The sequence below is a fragment of the Pseudophryne corroboree genome, chromosome 5 (genome assembly GCF_028390025.1).
Source record: "Pseudophryne corroboree isolate aPseCor3 chromosome 5, aPseCor3.hap2, whole genome shotgun sequence".
Taxonomy (NCBI): Eukaryota; Metazoa; Chordata; class Amphibia; order Anura; family Myobatrachidae; genus Pseudophryne; species Pseudophryne corroboree.
The window spans coordinates 603,236,046-603,249,474 of NC_086448.1; the positions used below are offsets into that span (position 1 = coordinate 603,236,046).

The 13,429-nt window shown below is 50.1% G+C and overlaps 1 protein-coding gene across 5 annotated transcripts in view; it reads left to right on the forward strand.

Annotated features, from left to right (window-relative positions):
- SPIRE1 (spire type actin nucleation factor 1) overlaps positions 1-13,429 on the forward strand; it is a 524,996-nt gene that overhangs the window by 349,408 nt on the left and 162,159 nt on the right. The window lies entirely within an intron of this gene.

The window sequence follows — 13,429 nt, forward strand, 5'->3', positions numbered from 1 at the left end:
CTATAATTAAAAGTTAAGTTTTAGTTTTTCAAGCGTGCCCCAACACAGAGTCTCTCTTTTTCTTTTGCTAACATTAATATGAGAGATGCTCAAAGACGCTATGTCGATGTCTGCTAGACGAGTCCTATGGACCCGGCAATGGACAGGTGATGCCGACTCAAAGAGGCATATGGAGGTTTTACCTTACAAGGGTGAGGAATTGTTTGGGGAAGGTCTCTCGGACCTGGTCTCCACAGCTACAGCTGGTAAATCTAATTTCTCTGACGTCCTAGTGGATGCTGGGAACTCCGTAAGGACCATGGGGAATAGCGGCTCCGCAGGAGACTGGGCACATCTAAAGAAAGCTTTAGGACTATCTGGTGTGCACTGGCTCCTCCCCCTATGACCCTCCTCCAAGCCTCAGTTAGATTTTTGTGCCCGACCGAGCAGGGTGCAATCTAGGGGGCTCTCCTGAGCTTCTTAGATAAAAGTTAGTTTTAGGTTTTTTATTTTCAGTGAGACCTGCTGGTAACAGGCTCACTGCATCGAGGGACTAAGGGGAGAAGAAGCGAACCTGCCTGCTTGCAGCCACCTTGGGCTTCTTAGGCTACTGGACACCATTAGCTCCAGAGGGATCGAACACAGGCCCAGCCTCGGAGTCCGGTCCCAGAGCCACGCCGCCGGCCCCCTTACAGAGCCAGAAGCAAGAAGATGTCCGGAAAATCGGCGGCAGAAGACATCAGTCTTCATCAAGGTAGCGCACAGCACTGCAGCTGTGCGCCATTGCTCCTCATGCACACCTCACACTGCGGTCACTGATGGGTGCAGGGCGCTGGGGGGGGGGGGGGGCGCCCTGAGCAGCAATATTAACACCTTGGCTGGCAAAAATACATCACATATAACCCCCAGGGCTATATGGATGTACATTAACCCCTGCCAGAATCCATAAAAATGCGGGAGAAAAGTCTGCGAAAAAGGGGCGGAGCTATCTCCTTCAGCACACTGGCGCCATTTTTCCCTCACAGCTCCGTTGGAGGGAAGCTCTCTGGCTCTCCCCTGCAGTTAATACACTACAGAAAGGGTTAAAAAGAGAGGGGGGGGGCACAATTTAGGCGCAGTATACAATATATATGCAGCTATAAGGGAAAACACTTTTTTATATGTGCTATCCCTGTGATATATAGCGCCCTGGTGTGTGCTGGCATACTCTCCCTCTGTCTCCCCAAAGGGCTTTGTGGGGTCCTGTCCTCTATCAGAGCATTCCCTGTGTGTGTGCTGTGTGTCGGTACGGCTGTGTCGACAGGTATGTGGAGGATAATGAGGTGGAGGCGGAGCGAATGCCTGTAAATATGTTGTCACCCCCTGCGGGGTCGACACCGGTGTGGTTGAACTTATAGAAGGATTACGTGAAAGTGTCAACTCCTTACACAAAAGGTCGACGACACGGAACAGCCGGCTACTCAGCTTGTGCCTGTTCCAGCGTCTCAAATGTCATGGGGGGCTCTAAAATCGCCCGCTACCTCAGATAACAGACACAGATGTCGACACGGATACTGACTCCAGTGTCGACATCGATGAGACTGGTGTACCCTCCAAATAGGTCCACCCGTTACAGGATTGAGGCAATGAAAAATGTATTACACATTTATGATTATACCCCAGGTACCACATAAAAGGGTATTGTGTTTGGTGAGAGAAAACTATTAGTAGTTTTTCCTGCATCTGAGAAATTAAATGAGGTGTGTGAGGAAGAGTGGTCTTCCCCCGGTAAGAAATTGATAATTTCTACAACGGTTATTGGCAGCGTACCCTTTCCCGCCAGAGGATAGGTCACGCGGGGAAACACCCCATAGGGTAGATACAGCGCTTACACGCTTATCAGAAAAGGTGGCACTACCGTCTCCGGGTACGGCCGCCCTGAAGGAACCTGCTGATAGAAAGCAGGAGGTTACCCTATAAGATATGGTCACACGCTAGGGCATTGCCGCCAGACGGGGGTTATGGACTTGGCAATGGTCAGGCGATGCCGACTCGAATCGGCACATGGAAGTTGCCCTATAAGGGGGTAAAACTGTTTGGGGATAGTTTTTTCAGACCTCGTTTCCACAGCTACTGCTGGGAAATTGATTTTTTTGCCACAGGCTACCCCACAACAAAAGAAAGCACCGTATCATCAAGTACAGTCCTTTCGGCCCCAGAAAAGCAAGAGGGCTAGAGGCTCATCCTTTCTGCCGAGAGGCAAAGGTAGAGGAAAAAGCTGCAACACACAGCTAGTTCCCAAGAGCAGAAGTCCTCCTTGCGTCCGGTAGGTCCACAGCATGGTGCTGGGGCTGCTCAGGCGGACCCGGGTACGGTGGGGGCCCGTCTCAGATATTTCAGCGGACAGTGGGCTCTTTCACATGGATCCCTGGGTCCTTCAAGTAGTATCTCAGGGGTACAGGCTGGAGTTCGAGACGTTCTTCCCCCCGCCGTTTCCTAAAATCTGCCTTACCGGCACCTCCCTCTGCCAGGGAGACGGTGTTGGTGGATATTCAACACTATAATCACAACAAGTGATTGTCAAGGTGCCCCTCCTTCAGCAAGGAAGGGGTTACTATTCCACAGTGGTTGTGGTACCGCAACGGTTCGGTGAGACCCATCTTGAAATTAAAATACTTGAACTTTTATATCAGAAGATTCAAGTTCAAGATGGAATCGCTCAGGGCGGTTATTACGAGCCTGGACGAGGGGGATTACAGGGTCTCCCTGGACATCAAGGATGCGTACCTGCATGTCCCCATTTACCCCCCTCACCAGGAGTACCTCAAATATGTGGTACAGGACTGTCACTATCAGTTCCAGACGCGGCCGTTGGAGTTGTCCACGGCACCGAAGGTCTTTACCTAGGTAATGGCCGAAGTGATGATACTCCTTCGCAAGAAGGAAGTTTTTATTATCCCGTACTTGGACGATCTCCTGATAAAGGCGAGGTCCAAAGAACAGTTGGTAGTGGGGGTAGCACTCTCTCGGGAAGTGCTACAACAGCACGACTGGATTCTCAATATTCCAAAGTCACAGCTGGTCCCGACGACACGTCTTCTGTTCCTGGGAATGTTTCTGAACGCAGACCAGAAAAGAGTGTTTCTTCCAGTGGAAAAAGCAGAGGAGTTGTCATCTCTAGTCAGAGACATCCTAAAACCAGGACAGGTGTCGGTACATCAATGCACACGAGTCCTGGGGAAAATGGTAGCTTCGTACGAAGCATAATTCCATTCAGAAGACTCCACGCAAGGACGTTCCAGTGGGACCTGTGGGACTAATGGTCCGGGTCCCATCTACAGATACAACAGCGGATAACCTTGTCAGCAAGAAACAGGGTGTCGCTGCTGTGGTGGCTGCAGAGGGCTCATCTACTAGAGGGCCGCAGATTCGGAATACAGGACTGGGTCCTGGTGACCACGGATGCCAGCCTTCGGGGCTGAAGTGCAGTCACACAGGGAAGAAAATTCCAAGGAGATTTCGCTTCACATAAATATTCTGCAGCTAAGGGCCATTTACAATGCCCTAAGCCAAGCAAGGCCCCTGCTTCAGAACCAGCCGGTACTGATCCAATCAGACGACATCACGGCGGTCGCCCATGTAAACAGACAGGGCTGCACAAGAAGCAGGATGGCGATGGCAGAAGCCACAAGGATTCTCCGATGGGCGACCTACACCCAGGAGAATGGGGACTTCATCCAGAAGTTTTCCAAATGCGGGTAAACCGTTGGGAATGACCACGGGTGGACATGATGGCGTCCTGCCTCAACAAGAAGTTGAAAAGATATTGCGCCAGGTCAAGGGACCCTCAGGCGATCGCTGGGGACGCTCTAGTGACACCGTGGGTGTACCAGTCGGTTTATGTGTCTCCTCCTCTACCTCTCATACCCAAGGTACTGAGAATAATAAGAAGGCGAGGAGTGAAAACCATACTCGGGGTTCCGGATTGGCCATGAAGAGCTTGGTACCCGGAACTTCAAGAGATGCTGGCAGAGGACCCTTGGCCTCTGCCGCTCAGACAAGATCTGCTGCAGCAGGGACCCTGTCTGTTCCAAGACTTACCGCGGCTGCGTTTGACGGCATGACGGTAGAACACCGGATCCTAAAGGAAAAGGGTATTTCGAAGGAAGTCATCCCTACCCTGATCATAGCCAGGAAGGATGTCACCGCAAGACATTATCGCCGCGTTTGGCGAAAATTTGTTGCTTGGTGAGAGGCCATGAAGGCCCCGACGGAGGAATTTCAACTATGTCGATTCCTGCACTTCCTGCAAGCAGGGGTGACGTTTGGGCCTCAAATTGGGGTCCATCAATGTCCAGATTTCGGCTCTGTCGATTTTCTTCCAGAAAGAACTGGCTTCACTGCCTGAAGTTCAGACTTTGGTTAAAGGAGTACTACATATTCAGCCTCCTTTTGTGCCTCCTGTGGCACTTTTTGGATCTCAACGTGGTGTTGGATTTCCTAAAGTCGCATTGGTTGAGCCACTTAAAACCATGGAGCTAAAGTATCTCGCGTGGAAAGTGGTCATGCTGTTGGCCTTGGCCTTGGCCAGGCGAGTGTCAGAATTGGCGGCTTTGTCATGTAAAAGGCCTTATCTGATTTTCTATATGGATAGGGCAGAGTTGAGGACTCGTCCTCAGTTTCTCCCGAAGGTGGTCTCAGGTTTTCACTTGAACCAACCTATTGTGGTGCCTGCGGCTACTGGGGACTTGGAGGATTCCAAGTTGCTGGACGTAGTCAGGGCCCTGAAAATTTTATTTTTCCAGGACGGCTGGAGTCAGGAAAACTGACTCGCTGTTTATCCTGATGGCACCCAACAAGCTGGGTGCTCCTGCTTCTAAGCAGTCTATTGCGCGCTGGATTTGTAGCACTATTCAGCTGGCGCATTCTGCGGTAGGATTACCGCAGCCTAAATCAATAAAAGCCCATTCCACAAGGACGGTGGGCTCATCTTGGGCGGCTGCCCGAGGGGTCTCGGCTTTACAACTTTGCCGAGCAGCTACTTGGTCAGGGGCAAACACGTTTGCAAAATTCTATGAATTTGATACCCTGGCTGAGGAGGACCTGGAGTTCTCTCATTCGGTGCTGCAGAGTCATCCGCACTCTCCCGCCCGTTTGGGAGCTTTGGTATAATCCCCATGGTCCTTACGGAGTTCCCAGCATCCACTAGGACGTCAGAGAAAATAAGAATTTACTTACCGATAATTCTATTTCTCGTAGTCCGTAGTGGATGCTGGGCGCCCATCCCAAGTGCGGATTGTCTGCAATACTTGTACATAGTTATTGTTAACTAATCGGGTTCTTGTTGTGAGCCATCTGTTCAGAGGCTCCTCTGTTATCATGCTGTTAACTGGGTTTCATATCGCAAGTTGTACGGTGTGATTGGTGTGGCTGGTATGAGTCTTACCCGGGATTCAAAATCCTTCCTTATTGTGTACGCTCGTCCGGGCACAGTATCCTAACTGAGGCTTGGAGGAGGGTCATAGGGGGAGGAGCCAGTGCACACCAGATAGTCCTAAAGCTTTCTTTAGATGTGCCCAGTCTCCTGCGGAGCCGCTATTCCCCATGGTCCTTACGGAGTTCCCAGCATCCACTACGGACTACGAGAAATAGAATTATCGGTAAGTAAATTCTTATTTTCTCTTACGTCCTAGAGGATGCTGGGGACTACGTAAGGGCCACGGGGGTATAGACGGGCTCCGCAGGAGATAGGGCACCTAAAAAGAACTTTGACTATGGGTGTGCACTGGCTCCTCCCTCTATGCCCCTCCTCCAGACCTCAGTTAGATCTTGTGCCCAGAGGAGAATGGGTGCACTGCAGAGAGCTCTCCAGAGTTTTCTGTGGAAAAAGAATTTTGTTAGGTTTTTTATTTTCAGGGAGTCCTGTTGGCAACAGGCTCCCTGCATCGTGGGACCGAGGAGAGAGAAGCAGAGCTGGCTTGTCAAGTTGGGCTCTGTTTCTAAGGCTACTGGACACCATTAGCTCCAGAGGGAGTCGGAACACAGGTCTCACCTGGGGTTCGTCCCGGAGCCGCGCCGCCGTCCTCCTCACAGATGCCGAAGATAGAAGCCGGGTGAGTATGAGAAGGCAGAAGACATCAGATCTTCATGAGGTAAGGCGCGCAGCGGTAAGCTGCGCGCCATTACTCCCATTCACACACACAGAGCAGCACTGAAGGGTGCAGGGCGCAAGGGGGGGTGCCCTGGGCAGCAATAAACCTCACATTTGGGCCCTGACAAGGTAGATTAGGCTGCTGGGCAGTAATTCTACAATCCCCCGCCATTTTCTATAAAAAAAAATCACCGGGACCGAAGCCCGCCGTCGGGTGGGCAGAGCTTGATCCCCAGCACTAACCAGCGCCATTTTCTCCACAGAAGCTGCATGAGGAAAACGCTGGCTCCCTGGTCTCTCCCCTGCTGAACATTCAGGCTGGAAAAAAGAGGGGGCATTTTGAGCAAAGTGAGTGGGAATCTGGTCATTTTATATATATATATATATATATATATATATATATATATATATATATAAAAGCGCTATCTGGTTATATTTTTCCAGTGTTATTAAGCGCTGGGTGTGTGCTGGCATACTCTTTCTCTGTCTCTCCTAAGGGCCTGGTTGGGGTTTTGTCCCCTTATAGGTTAATCCCTGTGTGTGTGGGGTGTCGGTACGTGGTGTCGACATGTCTGAAGCGGAAGGCTTTTCCAAGGAGGAGGTGGAGCAAATGAGTGGTGTGTCCCCGTCGGTTGTGCCGACTCCAGATTGGATGGACATGTGGCATATGTTGAATGCAAGTGTGGCATCTTTACATAAAAAGCTTGATAAGGCTGATTTAGGGGAGACATCAGGGGGTCAATCCTCAGATTGGACCGACTCACAGGGCCCGTCGGGGTCTCAAAAGCGTCCCTTAACACAGGACACTACTACCGACACGGATTCTGGTTCCAGTGTCGACTATGACAAAGTAAAATTGCACCCTAGGGTGACTAAAACCATTCAGTGTATGATTGTGGCAATAAGGGATGTGTTGCATATTGTGGATGAACCCTCTGTCCCCGACACAAGGGTACACATGTTTAAGGAAAAGAAACAGATTATTAACTTTCCCATATCTCATGAATTAAATGAATTCTTAGGAAAAGCTTGGGAGACTCCGGATAAGAGACCGCAGATCCCTAAAAGAATTTATATGGCATACCCTTTCCCTAAGCAGGACAGGGAGATTTGGGAAGCACCACCCACTGTGGACAAATCCCTGACGCGCTTGTCCAAGAAAGTGGCGCTACCGTCTCCTGACACAGCAGCCCTTAAGGGCCCTGCAGATCGCAGGCAAGAAACTACCTTAAAGTGTATTTATTCTCATACGGGTGCTGTGCTAAGACCGACAATTGCGTCGGCATGGGTGTGTAGCGCAATTGCAGCTTGGACAGATGAGCTGACAGATCAATTTGATAATATGGATAAGGATACTATATTCCTAACTCTAGCCCATATTAAAGACGCAGTCTTATTTATGAGGGATGCTCAAAGGGACATTGGAGTGCTAGCTTCTAGGGCCAATGCCATGTCTGTCTCAGCGAGAAGATCCTTATGGACTCGCCAATGGACGGGTGATGCGGATTCCAAGAAACATATGGAAGTACTACCCTACAAGGGTGATGTATTGTTTGGGGATGGGCTGACGGACCTGGTTTCCACAGCCACAGCAGGTAAATCAAATTGTTTACCTTATATACCCCAACAGCAAAAGAAAGTAACACCCTATCAGATGCAGTCCTTTCGGTCGCACAAGTCCAAAAGAGGTCGGGGATCCTCTTTCCTCGCCAGAGGTAAGGGCAGAGGCAAGAGAGCACCTGCTTCGGCAGGTGCCCAGGAACCAAAGTCCTTCCCGGCTACTCCAAAAACCACAGCATGACGCTGGGGCTCCCCTGAGGGAGTCCGCACCGGTGGGGGCACGTCTTCGACTTTTCAGTCAGGCCTGGGTCAGTTCGGACCTGAATCCCTGGGTGTTGGAAATAGTTTCCCAGGGTTACAAATTGGAATTCGAGGAGGTGCCCCCGCGCCGATTTTTCAAATCGGCCCTACCAGCTTCCACATCGGAAAGGGATGTAGTGTTAGCTGCAATTCAAACGCTGTGTATACAGCAATTAATAATCAAGGTTCCCCTGCACCAGCAGGGAAGAGGTTACTATTCAACCCTATTTGGTCCCGAAACCGGACGGTTCGGTCAGACCTATTTTGAATCTTAAATCCCTAAACCTGTACATAAAAAGATTCAAATTCAAAATGGAATCTCTCAGAGCGATAATAACCAACATGGAGGAGGGGGAGTTTATGGTGTCTCTGGACATAAAGGATGCGTACCTTCATGTCCCCATATATGCCCCCCATCAGGAATACCTGAGATTCACTGTACAGGATTGTCATTACCAATTTCAGACGCCGTTTGGACTCTCCACGGCCCCGAGGATTTTCACCAAGATAATGGCGGAAATGATGGTGGTCCTGCGCAAGCATGGAGTCACAATTATCCCATACTTGGACGATCTCCTGATAAAAGCGAGATCAAGGGAGAAATTGCTGAACAGTGTGGCGCTCTCGTTGAGAGTGCTCCAGCAACACGGTTGGATTCTAAATCTACCGAAGTCACAGTTGATTCCGACAACTCGACTACCGTTCCTAGGTATGATACTGGATACGGAACAAATGAAGGTCTTCCTCCCAATAGAGAAAGCCCAAGACATACAGAACATGGTCAGAGACCTGCTAAAACCGAAAAGGGTGTCAGTTCACCAATGCACTCGAGTTCTGGGGAAAATGGTGGCAGCCTACGAGGCCATTCCCTTCGGCAGGTTCCATGCAAGGACTTTTCAATGGGACCTTCTGGACAAGTGGTCCGGGTCCCATCTGCACTTACATCGGAAAATAACTCTGTCCCCAGGGACCAGAGTGTCCCTCCTGTGGTGGTTGCAAAGTGCTCACCTCCTGGAGGGTCGCAGGTTCGGAATTCAGGATTGGATCCTGGTTACCACGGACGCGAGCCTCCGAGGATGGGGAGCGGTCACACAGGGAAAACATTTTCAGGGTCTTTGGTCAGACCAGGAGTCCTGTCTACACATCAATGTGTTGGAACTCAGGGCCATTTACAACGGCCTTCGACAAGCGGAGAGTTTTCTTCGATACCTACCGGTTCTGATTCAATCAGACAATGTCACAGCAGTGGCTCATGTGAACCGCCAAGGCGAGACAAAAAGCAGAGTCGCGATGGCGGAAGCCACAAGGATCCTTCGCTGGGCGGAAAATCATGTAAGCGCTCTGTCAGCTGTCTTCATTCCGGGAGTGGACAACTAGGAAGCAGACTTCCTCAGCAGACACGATCTCCATCCAGGAGAGTGGGGACTTCATCAAGAAGTCTTTGCAGACGTAACACGTCTTTGGGGAACTCCTCAAATAGACATAATGGCGTCACGCCTCAACAAAAAACTTCAGAGGTACTGCGCCAGGTCTCGGGACCCTCAGGCAATAGCAGTGGACGCTCTGGTAACACCGTGGGTGTTCAAATCGGTCTACGTGTTTCCTCCTCTTCCTCTCATCACAAAAGTGTTGAGGATCATAAGACGAAGAAGAGTACGAACGATACTCGTTGTCCCAGACTGGCCTCGAAGGGCCTGGTACTCGGATCTACAAGAGATGCTCACAGGAGATCCCTGGCCTCTTCCTCTGAGGGAAGACCTGTTGCAGCAGGGGCCCTGTGTATTTCAAGACTTACCGCGGTTACGTTTGACGGCATGGCGGTTGAACGCCGAATCCTAGCGGAAAAGGGGATTCCGGAAGAGGTCATCCCTACTTTAATAAAGGCTAGGAAGGAGGTGACGGTAAAACATTATCACCGTATCTGGCGAAAGTATGTGTCTTGGTGTGAGACCAAGAATGCACCTACGGAAGATTTTCATCTGGGTCGTCTTCTCCACTTCCTACAGACAGGAGTGGATATGGGCCTGAAATTAGGCTCTGTTAAGGTACAGATTTCGGCCCTCTCGATTTTCTTTCAGAAGGAATTGGCTTCTCTTCCAGAAGTCCAGACGTTTGTAAAGGGAGTGCTGCACATCCAGCCTCCTTTTGTGCCTGAACGTGGTGTTGCAGTTCCTAAAATCACACTGGTTTGAACTGCTTAACAAGGTTGAGTTGAAATTTCTTACCTGGAAGGTTGTCATGTTGTTGGCCTTAGCATTAGCAAGGCGAGTGTCAGAATTGGCGGCTTTGTCACACAAGAGCCCCTACTTGATTTTTCATGTGGATCGAGCTGAATTGAGGACACGTCCGCAATTTTTGCCTAAAGTGGTTTCTTCGTTCCATATGAATCAACCTATTGTGGTGCCTGTGGCTACAAGTGACCTGGAGGATTCCAGATCCCTGGACGTTGTCAGGGCCTTAAAAATTTATGTAGCCAGGACGGCTAGAATTAGGAAAACAGAGGCTCTGTTTATCCTGTATGCGGCCAATAAGATTGGCGCTCCTGCTTCGAAGCAGACTATTGCTCGCTGGATCTGTAATACGATTCAGCAGGCTCACTCTACGGCTGGATTGCCGGTACCAAATTCGGTTAAGGCCCATTCCACTAGGAAGGTGGGCTCTTCTTGGGCGGCTGCCCGAGGCGTCTCAGCTTTACAACTTTGCCGAGCGGCGACTTGGTCGGGGTCAAACACTTTTGCTAAATTCTACAAGTTTGATACCCTGGCTGATGAGGACCTAGCGTTTGCTCAGTTGGTGCTGCAGAGTCATACGCACTCTCCCGCCCGATTGGATGCTTTGGTATAAACCCCGTGGTCCTTACGGAGTCCCCAGCATCCTCTAGGACGTAAGAGAAAATAAGATTTTAAACCTACCGGTAAATCTATTTCTCCTAGTCCGTAGAGGATGCTGGGCGCCCGTCCCAGTGCGGAAACTCTGCAAGACTTGTATATAGTTGTTGCTTACATAAGGGTTATGTTACAATTGACATCGGTCTTGGACCGTTACTGTCGTTTGTTCATACTGTTAACTGGTTATGTATGTTCCAGGTTACATTGTATGATTGGTGTGGGCTGGTATGAATCTTGCCCTTGGATTGCTAAATCCTGCCTTGTATTGTCCATCTCCTCTGGGCACAGTTCTCTAACTGAGGTCTGGAGGAGGGGCATAGAGGGAGGAGCCAGTGCACACCCATAGTCAAAGTTCTTTTTAGGTGCCCTATCTCCTGCGGAGCCCGTCTATACCCCGTGGCCCTTACGGAGTCCCCAGCATCCTCTACGGACTAGGAGAAATAGATTTACCGGTAGGTTTAAAATCTTATTTTTTGCCTTATATTCCCTCACAGCCTAAGAAAGCACCACATTACCAAATGCAGTCCTTTCGATCACAAAGAAACAAGAAAGTACGAGGTGCGTCCTTTCTTGCCAGAGGTAAGGGCAGAGGGAAAAAGCTGCACAATACAGCTAGTTCCCAGGAACAGAAGTCCTCCCCGGCCTCTGCAAAATCCACCGCATGACGCTGGGGCTCAGCTAAAGGAGTCCGCCCCAGTGGAGGCCACGTCTTCGAGTTTTCAGCCACATCTGGGTTCACTCGCAGGTGAATCCCTGGGCAATAGAAATTGTTTCTCAGGGTTACAAGCTGGAATTCGAAGAGGTGCCTCCTCGCCGGTTTTTCAAATCGGTCCTGCCAGCTTCTCCCCAGGAAGGGGAGATAGTGTTAAATGCAATTCACAAATTGTATCTTCAACAGGTGGTGGTCAAGGTTTCCCTGCTTTAACAAGAAGGGGATATTACTCAACCCTGTTTGGTCAGACCCATTTTAAATTTAAAATCCCTGAACCTATAATTGAAAAGGTTCAAGTTCAAGATTGCCAGCCTGGAAGGGGGGGATTTTATGGTATCTCTGGACATAAAGGATGCATACCTTCATGTTCCCATATACCCACCTCATCAGGCGTACCTGAGATTTGCGGTACAGGATTGTCATTACCAATTTCAGACGTTGCAGTTTGGGCTTTCCACGGCCCCGAGGATTTTCACCAAGGTAATGGCGGAAATGATGGTGCTCCTGTGCAAGCAAGGTGTCACAATTATCCCGTACTTGGACGATCTCCTCTTAAAACCGAGATCAAGAGAGCAGTTACTGAACAGCGTATCACTTTCACTGAAGGTGTTACAGCAACAAGGCTGGATTCTCAATATCCCGAAGTCGCAGTTGGTTCCTACGACTCGTCTGACTTTCTTGGGCTTGATTCTGGATACAGACCAGAAAAGGGTTTATCTTCCGATAGAAAAAGCTCAGGAACTCATGACTCTAGTCAGGAACCTATTGAAACCAAAACAGGTGTCAGTGCATCACTGCACTCGAGTCCTGGGAAAGATGGTGGCATCATATGAGGCCATTCCCTTCGGCAGACTCCACGCGAGGACTTTCCAGTGGGACCTACTGGACAAGTGGTCCGGATCACATCTACAGATTCATCAGTTGATCTCCCTGTTCCCCAGGGCCAGGGTATCTCTCATGTGGTGGCTGCAGAGTGCTCACCTTCTAGAAGGCTGCAGGTTTGGCTTTCAGGACTGGATCCTGGTGACCACGGACGCGAGCCTCCGAGGTTGGGAAGCAGTCACACAGGGAAGAAACTTCCAAGGTCTTTGGTCAAGTCAAGAGACTTGTCTTCACATCAACATCCTGGAATGAGGGCCATATACAACGCCCTACGTCAAGCGGAGACATTAATGCGCGACCAACCAGTACTGATCCAGTCAGACAACATCACCGCAGTGGCTCATGTAAACCGCCAAGGCGGCACATGGAGCAGAGTGGCAATGGCGGAAGCCACCAGAATTCTTCGCTGGGCGGAAATTCATGTAAGCGCACTATCAGCAGTGTTCATTCCGGGAGTGGACAACTGGGAAGCAGACTTCCTCAGCAGACACGACCTGCATCCAAGAGAGTGGGGACTTCATCCGGAAGTCTTCGCACAGATTGCAAGTCAGTGGGGATTGCCACAGATAGACATGATGGCGTCCTGCCTCAACAAAAAGCTACAGGTATTGCGCCAGATCAAAAGACCCTCAAGCGGTAGCTGTAGACGCCCTAGTGACACCGTTGGTGTTCCAGACGGTCTATGTATTTCCTCCTCTTCCTCTCATACCCAAGGTGTTGAAAATAATAAGAAAGAGAGGAGTGAGAACAATTCTCATTGTTCCAGATTAGCCACGAAGGACCTGGTATCCGGATCTGCAGGAAATGCTCACAGAAGATCCGTGGCCTCTTCCTCTAAGACAGGACCTGTTGCAACAGGGGCCCTGTCTGTTCCAAGACTTACCGCGGCTGCGTTTGATGGCATGGCGGTTGAACGCCGGATACTAGCGGAAAAAGGCATTCCGGATGAGGTCATTCCTACGCTGATAAAGGCTAGGA